Genomic DNA, 13,309 nt, shown 5'->3' with positions numbered 1-13,309 from the left:
CTGAACTCTCTCTCTCTCTTTCTCTCCTCCCCTTTTCTCTTTCACTGGCTCAGCTGTCACTCTATCTGTCACTCTCAGGATATCCCCTTCCCTCTTTCTAGGGTTTCATAATGCATCGGGATCTGTGCGAGGTCTGACTCTCATTCAGAGGCAGGGGTGGATTTCATCCCGCTGCTCTATCCTTTATCCTTGTTTGAGAATATGGACGAGTAATGAATGTTGCTATAGCATGATTCAACAGACGAGGGTCATGGAAATAACTAGAGGTCACAGGCCAAACATAGCCTTGTACATAACTTTGAATAACTAGATCCAACCTGTTTTTGTCTCATTGCCAGCTCTCTAGCACTGTTTTTTGCTGTAACAGATTGTGGAGAGCAGGTTTTTTTGTGTCTTTTGGATCTAATTGGATATAAAATCATGGGAAATGCAGCAGGGAGCACTGAAGCACCGCAGGGGAAGGAGGTCAAGACGGTGTCGGCCCCTCCAGGCTGCACGGGTGCTCAGAAACAATCCGCTGGAGTGAAACTTCCCATGCCACCTGAAGAAGAGCTGGAGGAGCGCTTCAGTGCAGTGCTGGTGAGTTTAGATGTGCATGGCTCGGTGCAGCAGGTCAGGGTACATGTTACCTTTCACACAGTAGTGAGCGGCAGCCAAACAATGCAAGGAAACAAAGAATTTGGAATATGTCCGAAATGTGCACGTCCTCAGTGCAAGCTTATCGCAGTGCCAGGTACACAATGCTACTGTGGATAGATACATAAGAGGTCCTTTATGCTAGGGCTTACTGCAGCATTAGGCTCACTCCATGCTCTGCTGGAGGAAGACAGATCTGTGTCCAGTTTAATAAAAAATGCAAATAAACTGAACTTTGTCATTATTGCATATTCAAAACTGTTTAGAATACCTTATTTACAAAAATCCCTCCTAAGTTTCATTAAAGGACCAGTGCGTAGGATTTAGGATTTAGTGGCATCTACAGTAGCAGTGAGGTTGCAGATTTCAGCCAAATTACCCCCCCCCCCCCCCCCCCCCCCCCCCCCCCAACCCCCACCCTCGCCTCCCCCCGTTACAAGTGTGGAGTTTGCCAAAAACCACAAAAGTCACTCTCTAGAGTCAGTGTTCAGTTTTATTCTGGGCTATTGTAGAAATATGGCGATGCAACATGGCGGCCTCCATGGAACAGGACAAGCTCCCTATGTAGATATAAAAGGCTCATTCTACGGCAACAGAAACACAACAATTCTTATTTTCATCAAGTTATAACCAACACTACACAATACTACTACAATTGAATCGTACTTATGAATATTATATTACAATAATAGTCCGTTCCACTAGAAGCCACTAAATCTACACACTGCTCCTTTAATTTACCTGTCAGAGAAGTTTAAATGTCACAAAGAGTTACACACAGTATGACCAAAACCATATGTGAATACCCCTGTCCTCAGTCCAGTTAAGTCTTAATGCTACAACATTCAAAGATGTTTTAGACAACAGTGTGTTAACTTCTGTTTGGTGAAGAAGATACTTTCCTGTTCCAGTGTGACATTTTGCTCGTCTCCTTGTATAATTTCCACCAAGGCTTGACATGAACTGGAAAGTTGACTTTGACTCAGGCCTTATCACCCAACATCAGAGGCTAGAAACTAGTTCTTCAAACTAAGCGACAAAACATGAAAAGGATGTTAAATCTTTCAATACTAGCCACAAATCTCACAAGTGATTTCTAATCTGATGCTGCTGTTAGCACGAAGACTTAATCTGTTCCCAATTTATTATAGTACGTCTTAAAACATCCCTTCACGATGTATTTATTGATGATGGGGTTAAAATCTGCAGTCCTTCTGGGTAAAAATGTATCTTTAAAGTTTATCTGAAGCTAATATGAAGCTTCAGCCGTCCAAAGGAGTCAAATCAAGTAGATATCTTTCAATGTTTACAGTCTTTTTAGAGCCAAAGTCCCTCTTTTTGTTACTATACTACCACTGCAGCTCATTTGATGCTAAAAAGACTGTAAATGTGTCAGATATCCACTTTGATATGATTAACTCAGACTGCTGAAGCCTCATATAAGCTTCACATCTACTTTTAAATGACTGCGTGGACACACTGTGGATTTTTGCCTCTACCACTTACACTGAAAGCACATTTGAAGGAGATCTTTTAATAGTCAGTATGAACAGGAGGAATGAATACAGCGAGGAAAACCTCTTTCACTGAAGAAAAAATATGTGAACCTGTCCTTTAAGGTTTGGTTTTAGGCACCAAAAACCAAAACAACCGTAGGAATGAAAAGCAGCCTCATGTGTCTAAGTCAATGCAATGCCAATAACAACGTCACGCCTAATTCCTGGACAGGACAGTCTCGTGCCCGACCTCACTGACGCTATTGTTGCTGAATGGGAGTAAATCCCTGCAGCCAGGTTCCAAAATCTAGTGAAAAACCTTCCCAGAAGAGTAGAGGCTGTTATTGCAGCAGATGAGTGCTCATGGTTTTGGAATGAGATGTTTAACAATCATATGAGCGTGATGTTTAGGTGTCTGCTTATGGACGTGTAGTGTAACTGGATAGACTTTCTTTTTATTGCCCGACTTTCGAAATCATTCAGAGTCAAAGCCGCAACGACAAAATCATTATCTCGGCTCCTTGGACGACCGGCATTCCTCGACCGTAACTTGATTTTCTCTTCATTACTTCCTTCACTGAGCTTGTTGTCTCCTGTTTACAACAACACGAGCAGTGACACGCTGAGCTCATGCCTATCTAGTGACAGCCACACACACAAAAACCAATAAAAAACAAAGGAGAGACAGTTTTGAGTCTGACAACGCAGCTATGTTGGATATGTGGCCTGACGACTTGCTGTATGATTAGCTGCATTCCTGTGTTTGTTCTTCTCTCAGTCTTATCATCTGTATCTATGATATGTGACATCATGTTGAGCTGATCTGTGATTTGATAGCATAAACAAACCTGCCCAAGGCTTGTTGTTATTGAGCATACTTAGAGAAACAGCCTTCCTTCTTAGGCTATTGAAGGTGAATAGTGATCGATTAAAGCCGTGATAAATGCGTTTCTCTTCCTGTGAAGCTGCCCAGTCAGTAAATCCCAACTTCCTCTGTTCTTTCTCTTCAGTAAAAACATCCGGGCAGATTTTTATTATGTCTGCTGATTAGGTTATAGAATCTGCAGGATGATTATGGATTTTTAGCCACTTTAATATGACCAACAGAAATAAATTATTAAGATTATGTTCAGAGCAGTTGGCAGGATTTATACTGGCCCAACTGGGGTTTTGCTAAATATAATAATATAAATACTGTACCTCTATATATAAGCAAGTAATAGTTAGTATATTTTTACAAATACTGAGCAAACCTGCAACCAAAAAGGTCACATTATGTTTAATCATTCATTCGACTGTTATATTACAGTGTATTTCCTGTATGCATGTATTTGTATCTCTCGCTAAAATTACCTAAAAATGTTTTAGTTAACATTTTCAGATATTGCACATGTGGAAAGCTAGAAACCACATGTGAACCAGCGTAAATGTGCTTTTTGTAAGGCGACATTACCGGGAATATAACTCAAATGTTGAATGTGTGGAGTCTAGTAAGTAAAATGTTATTGTGAATTACGCTTAAAAACTCATGTGTATAATTTGTGAGTAATTGTGGGCTGTTAATGTCTCCTCAGGTTAATAATACTTTGCAAACCAACACGACACCGAGGACATGACGTCAGTGTCATCGCTCAACACATCCTTATATTTTAACAGCCACATAGATCCGTTGCACCAGGCAATACAGAAAGATTCATGGGAGCGTTTTATACAATGCATCCTCACACTGATACAACAGAATAGGTTTGTTTCCAATGATACTCAAATGATCTCTATCAGTGTTTTTAGCATCTTCTTAGAATGGATGGGGTTCAGAATAACGACCCTTTTCTTATATAATGATGTTGATATTTAAGGTCTAGTTAGGCTTAGGCACAACAAACACTTGGTTAGGATTAGGCAAATATCTATACTTAGACCTTAGACTATACTGTCGTTTTTCTAGTGAGAACAAGCTGTTTTTTTTCTAATATGCCGCCATGTACTCAAGAACGACCCACAGGAGCATTTTTGATTATGCCACCTCTATTGGTGCTTTGCAAAGTAAATCACTGGTCAATAATAATGAAGTTTTATGATGCTGTTATTAAGTTCTGATTAGGTTTAGACACAAAAACCACGCAGTTAGGAAAATCATGGTTTGGGTTCAAATGATCAGTTGAAACATGGTATGGTTAAACTTATTACCTCAATATACATCATGACAATCATGGTTACATTTTTTTAGAGGTGAAAAGCCTGTAGCTAAGTCCACTCTTTGCATCGATCTACTGTATCTCAACATCCACCCAACCCATCACCTCCAATTATGGACATTTGTCACCTTATATATTAACAGGCTGCTAGGTTGCGTCTGTCACTCAAAACTTTCAACCTATACTGTCGTTTTTCTTTGGAGGATGCACAGTGGTAGCTATAGGGTTGAGGCTGAGAATAATTTAGAGGTTTATGTTTGTCAAGAGAGAGATTTTTAGTTTTTAGTGTTATAATAAGAGCTGAACATACTGTTTTTCTGTTTTTGCTCTCTCCAGAATACCCTCCTGGATACTTTCAGAGACAGTTCATTCCAGTTATTCTGTATGTTCAGGTAGTTGTGCATTAACATTGTGGTAGATCACAGGTGACAGGCCACATTCAACTTTCCATTTCTTGTTTTTGGACTTGAGAGAAAGTAGAATCTCTAGTTTTCCTTAAAATCACAATTTTCTCAAAGCAGCATACTGAAATATAGTTATCATTAAAACTTTGGGTTAAGTAGAGGCAATCTACATGAATTACACCTAAATTAATAAACCAGGAAGCTTTTAGCACATTGGAAAGTGAGACCTCACATGCAATCCTTTGCTGTAGAGATCTGTTGAGTCATTTGACGCCTAATAAGCATTTATTTGCATGAATTTGCCATCTGGAGCTGAAGTGCTCTATATTTCAGGCCCAAAACATTACATCCACATGTGATTCCGAAACCATGTTTATTAGACATATTGAATAAGTGATCAACTAGTTTTTTGTATTATCCTGTATTTTCCTTAACCTGAACTGTGTAGTGTATCTTTAAATCTAATACAGAGACCGCAGGCTGCACTTGTTTTGCATGGACTGGAGTCAGATGTTTGCATATGATGCTTTATTGTTATTTACAGGAGATATGGTGTACACATCTTTTATAGGTGTTACAGTGAAGGGATTAGTGTGTGCTGGGTGTTTCTCAGTGACCACAGCAATGAATTAATGTGACAACTGCTGCAGGTGTTTGTTGCTGGTGCATTTGAAGGCAGCAGTGTGTGTGTTCGTATGAATGTTTCATGTGAAATAAAAACTAAATAAAGGCATCACTCTGCAGCAGTTTAACTGTACGCTCCATCTAAAATGACTTCCACTCCCCTCCCTGTGCTGAACACATTTGCTTTTGGATCATAGATATAGGATATAGATTATGTTTCACCCAGTCTCCCTCCATATCTTCTGCTGAGTGTGCTAACTGGAGAAGATACTCTGTCTGCATACAAACCAGTAGGTGTGTGTGTGTGTGTGTGTGTGTGTGTGTGTGTGTGTGTGTGTGTGTGTGTGTGTGTGTGTGTGTGTGTGTGTGTGTGTGTGTGTGTGTGTGTGTGTGTGTGTGTGTGTGTGTGTGTGTGTGTGTGTGAGACGAGGAAGAAAGTGATGCCGCAAACTCTAACTGGTGTCATTTTGTAGAGGCTCAAAGGGACAAGAGAGAGTGACAGTGTTTTATTGATGCTTTATTCATCATATTATGCTGCTCGTGTCTGATGTCACTGCAGTGTTTTCAAAGACCGAAAGAATCAATATTAAAGCTGCAGAAATCTGCACACTATGTGATTCTGATAATGCCACCACTCATATCTCCTATCCAAATTTGCGTGGAGTACTTGTTCCTCCGTGTTTTACATAACACTTTGCATATTTCCCAACAGGGAATGCGGCAGTGGGTGGAATTGTAAATGTACATCTGTGGATTTGTGTACTATATTTACAAACAGAGATGGAAAAAGACAGAGAAAGGAAAGGTTGTTGGCACTTCTATGCTTGTAACCGGTTCACATTTTAACATGTTTTAATATATTCAGCCTGGTCTGAATGAACACAATATAAAGGACACAATCCACTCACATTATATGGACTATAGTCGTTTCTTGACATTTTGCACTCAACGTTTTTACACTACATTTATGTATTTATTGCATGATTTATTAGGATTTTATGTCTCCTGCACACCTCTTATTCAACAGTGTGAAACCAGAAGAGTGGAGGCTGTTATAGCAGCCATAACTGCCCATGGTTTAGAAATGGCATGCTCACCAATTATATATAGGTGTAGTGTTTGAGTGTCCACATACTTTTGGCCTTTTGCAGCATTAATACCATTTTAATAAGAAAGCATCTCACTGGTTTTCCTTTCAAAAAAACGCTGATGTGCATTAAGCTACAATTGTGAATCATAGCCATCAAAGTGACTAATTATTTCAAACTGTTTCCTCTAAAATAAATGAATTGATCTTGTCATGTTATCAATTAAATTGCACACTGCTTCATGAGATTACATATGATTCATTTGTAATCAGATTACAATGGCAGCCTTCTGTAAGAGAGTGGGAACAAGGCAGTTCAGAAGAATATAGATTTAGCAGTGTTTATTCTGCAGGCACAGCTTGCTTCTGTGAATATGATTATTCCATTGATCCGTTGCTTTGAGGTGATCAGCAAATTCAGGAATAAATCATCATGCATGATTCAGCGGCACATAAAACCCACTTCTGTTTGCTGGATTAACCCCACTGTTGCTCCTCCTGATCCTGTTTCCAGTGTTTGTTCTTTTACATGGATTCAGAAACGCATGAAATTATACTTACTGTTAAAAATTAACCTCATGACTCATACTGTCCAGTCAGCATGCATGCTAATACCAGGTGTAAAGGTCATTGAATTTACTAATTAATGCCCCCTGAATCTGCATAACTAAGCACAGGAATTAGTGAGGCAGTTGATGTGCAGGTTGCCAATTTCAGTGCGACAACAGCAGCTGCGTACTTTCACACCTAACATGACGCAGTGTGGAGAAAATGGTCCAAAAAAAATAGACACGCAGCCTGTGTCATTTAAGGCTGCTTCCAGCATCATTTGAAACTTGATGGCTGTGGTTTTACAATAACGTCACAATGATAACAGAACTCCCCGCTGACCACACCACAGTCGAGTGGATCCTGTCCTCAACAGTGCAGTCAATGATGTGATTATCTGATTAGATGCTGACATTTAACTGTGAAGCACACTCTTCCTGTTAAAGTGCTTTCACTGTGTAATTGTTCACTTAATAACAAAAAACCCAAAACATTCAATGCAGCACACACAGCAATATTCATTTTCACAATCAGTTGTTGTGTATTTTGACATAAGACAAGCTGATAACCTTTAAAACATGCTTTTTTTCTCCTAGCAAACTAGCTGAGCTTAGTGCCAGCTGGGTTAATCTCTAATATTGTTGAATAAAGTGAATGTTTTTTATTTTATTTTCTCTTCTCTTGATGCTACTACCAAGTGTTGTGTATCAATCTAAAAATGTCTGTGCCATAGAGCTCCAGTATTGTCCAAAAACTATTTAAAAACACAATGAGCCACACTGGGTGACATGTTCCTTCATCACCATGAATACAAACACACACACACACACACACACACACACACACACACACACACACACACACACACACACACACACACACACACACACATTGTAGTTAATTATGACTCAATCCCACACACACCATCCTGCTGCCAGAAAAACTCACTCGAACAGAGAGTGTGTATTAATCCGCCACTGAAAGTAGTCCAAAAAACAAATCCACTAATTCCTGTTTCAGTAACATTAAAACTACAACACCAAACTGTGTTTTAAAAAATAAAACTATATATATATATATATATATATATATATATATATATATATATATATATATATATATATATATATATATATATATTTGATATCTGACAGGCCTGGTCTTTAAGCACGGAGAGACAAACTACAGCATTGTCAGTTTGGTCTTTTACTGATGTGGGCTAAAAGACTAACACAGTGTAACATCAGTCATATATTTCAAAGAAAGTTAGTAAGTGTTTCTTCCATGTTGGTGGATGTGAGAAGGAAGTTTGATCTTTACTGTTTATAATGTGACATATTCTCAAAGAATGCTTTCATGGTCAAACTCTTCATACATATGTATGTCCATCTGTGGCTTTCTGAGGAAGAAACGATGCACATTTACACATCATGTTTATTTATAAACGTGAAACACTTTCTGAATATTCAATACAGATTATTGCCTAGTTTACTTTTGTTTTTCAACTGTGCCTTTTTAGGTAAAAGCACGAGCAGGTCATTTAATGGTACAGTATCTAACATTAAATGCCCAAAACTCTATAATGAGAGGGATGAAATAAACAAATACTGCACACCAGCTGACCTTATTTCATTCTCTATTAGTTAGTGTTGACTATCTCAAATCATTAAGTAATAAAAGTTTAAATGAGAGATCATAATTCTTGTGAATTTCTGTCATTTATACACTGTTATGATGTTGGATGTCGATGCTAAACATGACCCAAAACTTGGGGTGAATTTATGTAAAAATGCTTCCTGAAGTCAGGGCCTCCGCCAGCTGTGAACGCTCCATTTGCAAATTAACGTCTGCTTCCTCCTCGTGATGACAGTAGATTATTTTCACATGCCCGTAAATGACCTTCTGTTGCAAAGGTGTTTCACTTTGGTTGTTTGGGTTGTCCATTCATATATTGGAACTGATTCATGCTCCAAGATGTACGGATGTATTTGAAGAGTGGATATTTTTTTGTTAAGAACAAAAAAGAAGTGAAATCCTACGTATAATCCCTTCCACCTTCTCTATAGATTTTTTAATGTACGTAGGAAGCTTCTGGGAGCTGACCAATCAGAACAAAGTAGGCCTTAAAGCGACAGGAGCTAAAACAGCCTTTTCAGACAAAGGCTGAACTAAGGAGCTGCATAAAGGACCAGTATAACATAAATAAGGAGGTTATTTAAATGGAGCCCCAGCATATAAACATAGACCAGGAAGTGTGCATGATACGTCCCTTTTAAGTATTAGGATAAACATGAGGAACATTCTGTGCTTAATGAAAAAATAAACCAACTGATACTCAAAAATCAAATCCCAATTCTCTCCAGTATTGAGAATTATTAAGATACAGATTATCAAGTTTTGAACTTTAAAGAAACTTTAAACAGCAACAAATTAGTTGGAGTGTGAAGGTCAAAGCTGCAGGATTCAGATTAAGCCTTCAGTGATATCTTTACTAGATGCAAGTGTTTTTTTCTCTTCTTCTAGTTTGTGCATGTCTCTCTGTGTGCATGCTGAATGATTACAGTACTTTGCAAGTTTGTACATAAGAGATCCAAATAATTAAACAACACACAGAATAAAAATCTTCAGTAATATTGTTTACTGTTAAAGTTGTTTTTCTCTTTCAGTTTTCTGCTGTTTAAGAGTGATCCAGACAGCCGAATCTAACCAGCATTTATTGACCCACCAGTTCCATTTATCAAGCCTGATTTATCAGATTCACATCCAGCACGTAACACCATTGATTTACTGTGTACTGTTTGCTGTGTCCCTGTTTTTCAGCATGGCACAATTGATGTCTACACAGTAGCTTTCCACATGTTTTTATCCAGCGTGTAAACAGTTTCAGCTTTTACCTCAGGATGTGTCTGTTTATCCCCACAAAATGGTATATTGATTGAGGCCACTTTAAAAGCTATAGCTGGCGAGTTTCTATATTATTTTTATCGTCAACAAATCTCACATGCAGAGCCAAACCAACAAGTATTGTGTGGACATCCAAAACCTGGTATATTTTATTCCTCTGAGACGTAGACCTCCATTGTCCAAAAACTATTAAAAACACATCAGTGATCCACACCGATGCACTGGGTTTCCTTCAGGGTTTAGAATTTGGTCATGTTAGATTGTGTAGAAGCGGGTAACAACAATCACATTTTCAGTCTCTGGAGAGTCATTCCTTGTAAGGGTATAGCTTGTTATATCTGGCTGCATATCATAATCTTTCGACTTTGTAATATATTGTATATTGTAACTATAATTTGTTGTATAAAGGCAAGAAGTTGTGACAAGCTAGTGAAGCTCAGTAAATAGAGTTGCGTTTGCACATATGCTCAGTGGCTTCTACCTTACACAGAACTACTCTCTGGAGAATGAAAACATGATCGCTGTTATTAGTCTCTAGAGCCATTTCCAACTTATTAACATGACTAAACTCTTCATAATAAATGACCTAGCATGGTTTGGCTCATTGACAAGCTTTTTTTAATAGTTTTTGTAATAAAAAGAAACAGAGTTCCACTAAAGGTCTAATGAAAACATGCCAATGGTCCACTGCTGCACTTGGACGTGTTCATTCAACGAGTTTGGGTGTGGTAGTTTGTTTACAGAGCTTTGCTAGCTTGTTGTGCTACATATCACAACTTCTTGCCTTTACACACAAGTTCTTTTGGAAATGTACAGTGTAGTACGAAGTCAAAAGATTGGATTATGTCACATATAAACTAGCGAAGCTCTGTAAACAGATCCACCTTCCCGCTATTGCTCAGTGGCGTCTGCCTAACTGGGAATCCACATAGAAAATGAGACACGTATATATGCCACCGACCTGCATTCAGACGTCTCTGTGCACAGGAGCAGCTGAGGGGACAGCAGCTGGCCGACTGACAGCAGAAATTGAATGAACAAAAATAGTTTTCATGTCCGCTCGAGGGGAACAAATCACCAGTGTTTGTGTTTATTGATTTCATTTTATTTTCCTGCCGACCATAATAGCATAGCAGGTGAAGAGAATCCGCTTATAGTGAAACCGGCAAACTCAAAGTCTCAGTGGGAGTCTTGATCATTTAATATATTGAAGATACTGTATGGCTAATAGGTTTAGAACATATAAACATCTGGAGATTTGTGTGATTTAAACAGCTGACTGTGTAGAAAAATGCGTCAGAGGAGGGGGAAAAACTCAGAACATGAAAAACCATGGGGGGAATCCCGTCACTCTGAGTCACTGATACATTTGATAAAATTGATCATATCTGTCCTTTGTAACATGTGAGTGACGTACATCAAAAACACTTCTAAAAGCGACTCGCTGTTACACAGAACTACTCTCTGGAGACTGAAAATGTGATCGCTGTTATTAGTGTTTGAAACCGTTTCTAAACAAACTACCATGTCCAAACTCTTCATAATGAAGGAACACGGCTCACTGATGTGTTTTTAATAATTTTTGTACAATAACAGAGGTCTACAGCACAGAGGAATAAGATATACCAGGCTTTGGATACACACAAAATACTTTCATTGTTGGTTTGGCTCTGCACATCAGATTTGTTGACAGTAAGAAAAATACAAAAGAAACACAAGATACACAAAAAATGGATAATCCAATTTTTCCATACCATAAAACAACAAAACATAGATTTACAAACTGTAAATCTGGTGCAACTGAGGCTTATGTCTGAGCTCTAAAGGCATGCAGCAAATCACCAGTAAGTAACCACTGCTGGACATTCCTCTGCAGACTGAGTCAGTGCTGATGACTCCACACTCTCACTGACCTTGTGACACACGCTCAAAGTTGCTCAACGTAAGTCACTGAGCACGAACACGGGAGGTGTGAGGTTGAAACAAAAGCAAAAGCAGATAAGTCATATGAGGGGGATAATAAGCATTTAAGCAAAGAGAAACTGTAGCCCTGTGAGTCTCCTGTCGACTAGCCCAGTTTCGTGTCGTGTGTGAGAGTTATAATTAGTATGTGAGCTGGAATCTGGTTATTATATGGGACGACACCAGTGCATTAATGTGTCTATGTAATGCTGTGTGTGTGTGTGTGTGTGTGTGTGTGTGTGTGTGTGTGTGTGTGTGTGTGTGTGTGTGTGTGTGTGTGTGTGTGTGTGTGTGTGTGTGTGTGTGTGTGTGTGGTGCAATGAGACACTTCAGAAACTTTGTGACGAAGGATGAAACTTTGACAGCGGGGACATTTTTGCCGTCTGCTGTCAGTTAGATGGAGCTGATGTGGGTGAAGACAAGTTTGTTTATGTGAAAAACAGCTGACAAAGAGTTTCATATGACTGCTTTGTTATTCTTATCACAGTTCAGCATCAGCTTACTGACTATAAATTTAGAGATAAAGCCTGCAACAATGCTATACGTCCCTAATGTAGAGTTTCTAAATAAGTCAGGTAATGAATGACGCCTTTGTGCATTATTAGCCAAAGATCTGTTGTGACAGCAGTAACATACCAGTCATAATGACCTGGCAGAGAGAGCAGACAATGATCCCTGACTCACAGAGTGACTAATTACTGGACTAGTGAGTCAAGGAGGATTGTGATGTCCGTCTGAGTGACAAATCATTTACATCAGAGCCATGAATGATTGAAGAAGTGTCCAGGGGCCTCGAGGGGGCCCAGTGTCTCTTGTCATGTTGGTCTGGATCTGTTTTATGGTTTGACTTAGTTTCAATGAAGGGAGATCTTAATGTTGCAGCATATAATGATATTTTAGACAATAGTGTTCTTTTAACTTTTTGGGGGAACTTTTCGGGATGGTACTTTCCTGTTTCAAAAATGTCCCTGCACACAAAGCCAGCTTCATAAAAATGTGGTCGTATACTGTCGCTTAAATGTCCTCTTTTTTAGAGAATTTTAGAAATCATCTAATATGCTAATATCTAGTTTGAAATACAAAACTACACAATGAAAGTCAAATATTTTGTCAGTTAAACAGTTGTCACTTGTTACTTTCTGTAAAAAAAATTGCACTAAAATATTCAGAAAATTTGCGAAAAAATGTATTTTAAAAAATAGTTTTCCCAGTTTGGTTTGAAGAACTTGACTGACCTGCACACAGACCTGAATCCAACCCCATCCAACCTTTGGGATGAACTGGAACACTGACTGGGATTCAGGTCTGATCACCAAACTTCCGTGTTGGACCTGGAGAGTTTTCCCGGATGAGGGAAAGTTGTTTTGAAAGGAGACAATCAGATATCAGTGTAATCCACAAACTAAGGTGACTAAGGTGTCCACATAGTTTTGGCCACAAAAAGTAGTATGC

The sequence above is a fragment of the Scomber scombrus genome, chromosome 21 (genome assembly GCF_963691925.1).
Source record: "Scomber scombrus chromosome 21, fScoSco1.1, whole genome shotgun sequence".
Lineage (NCBI taxonomy): Eukaryota > Metazoa > Chordata > Actinopteri > Scombriformes > Scombridae > Scomber > Scomber scombrus.
The sequence above is the reverse complement of the archived record's forward strand: the minus strand, read 5'-3'. Positions refer to the sequence as shown.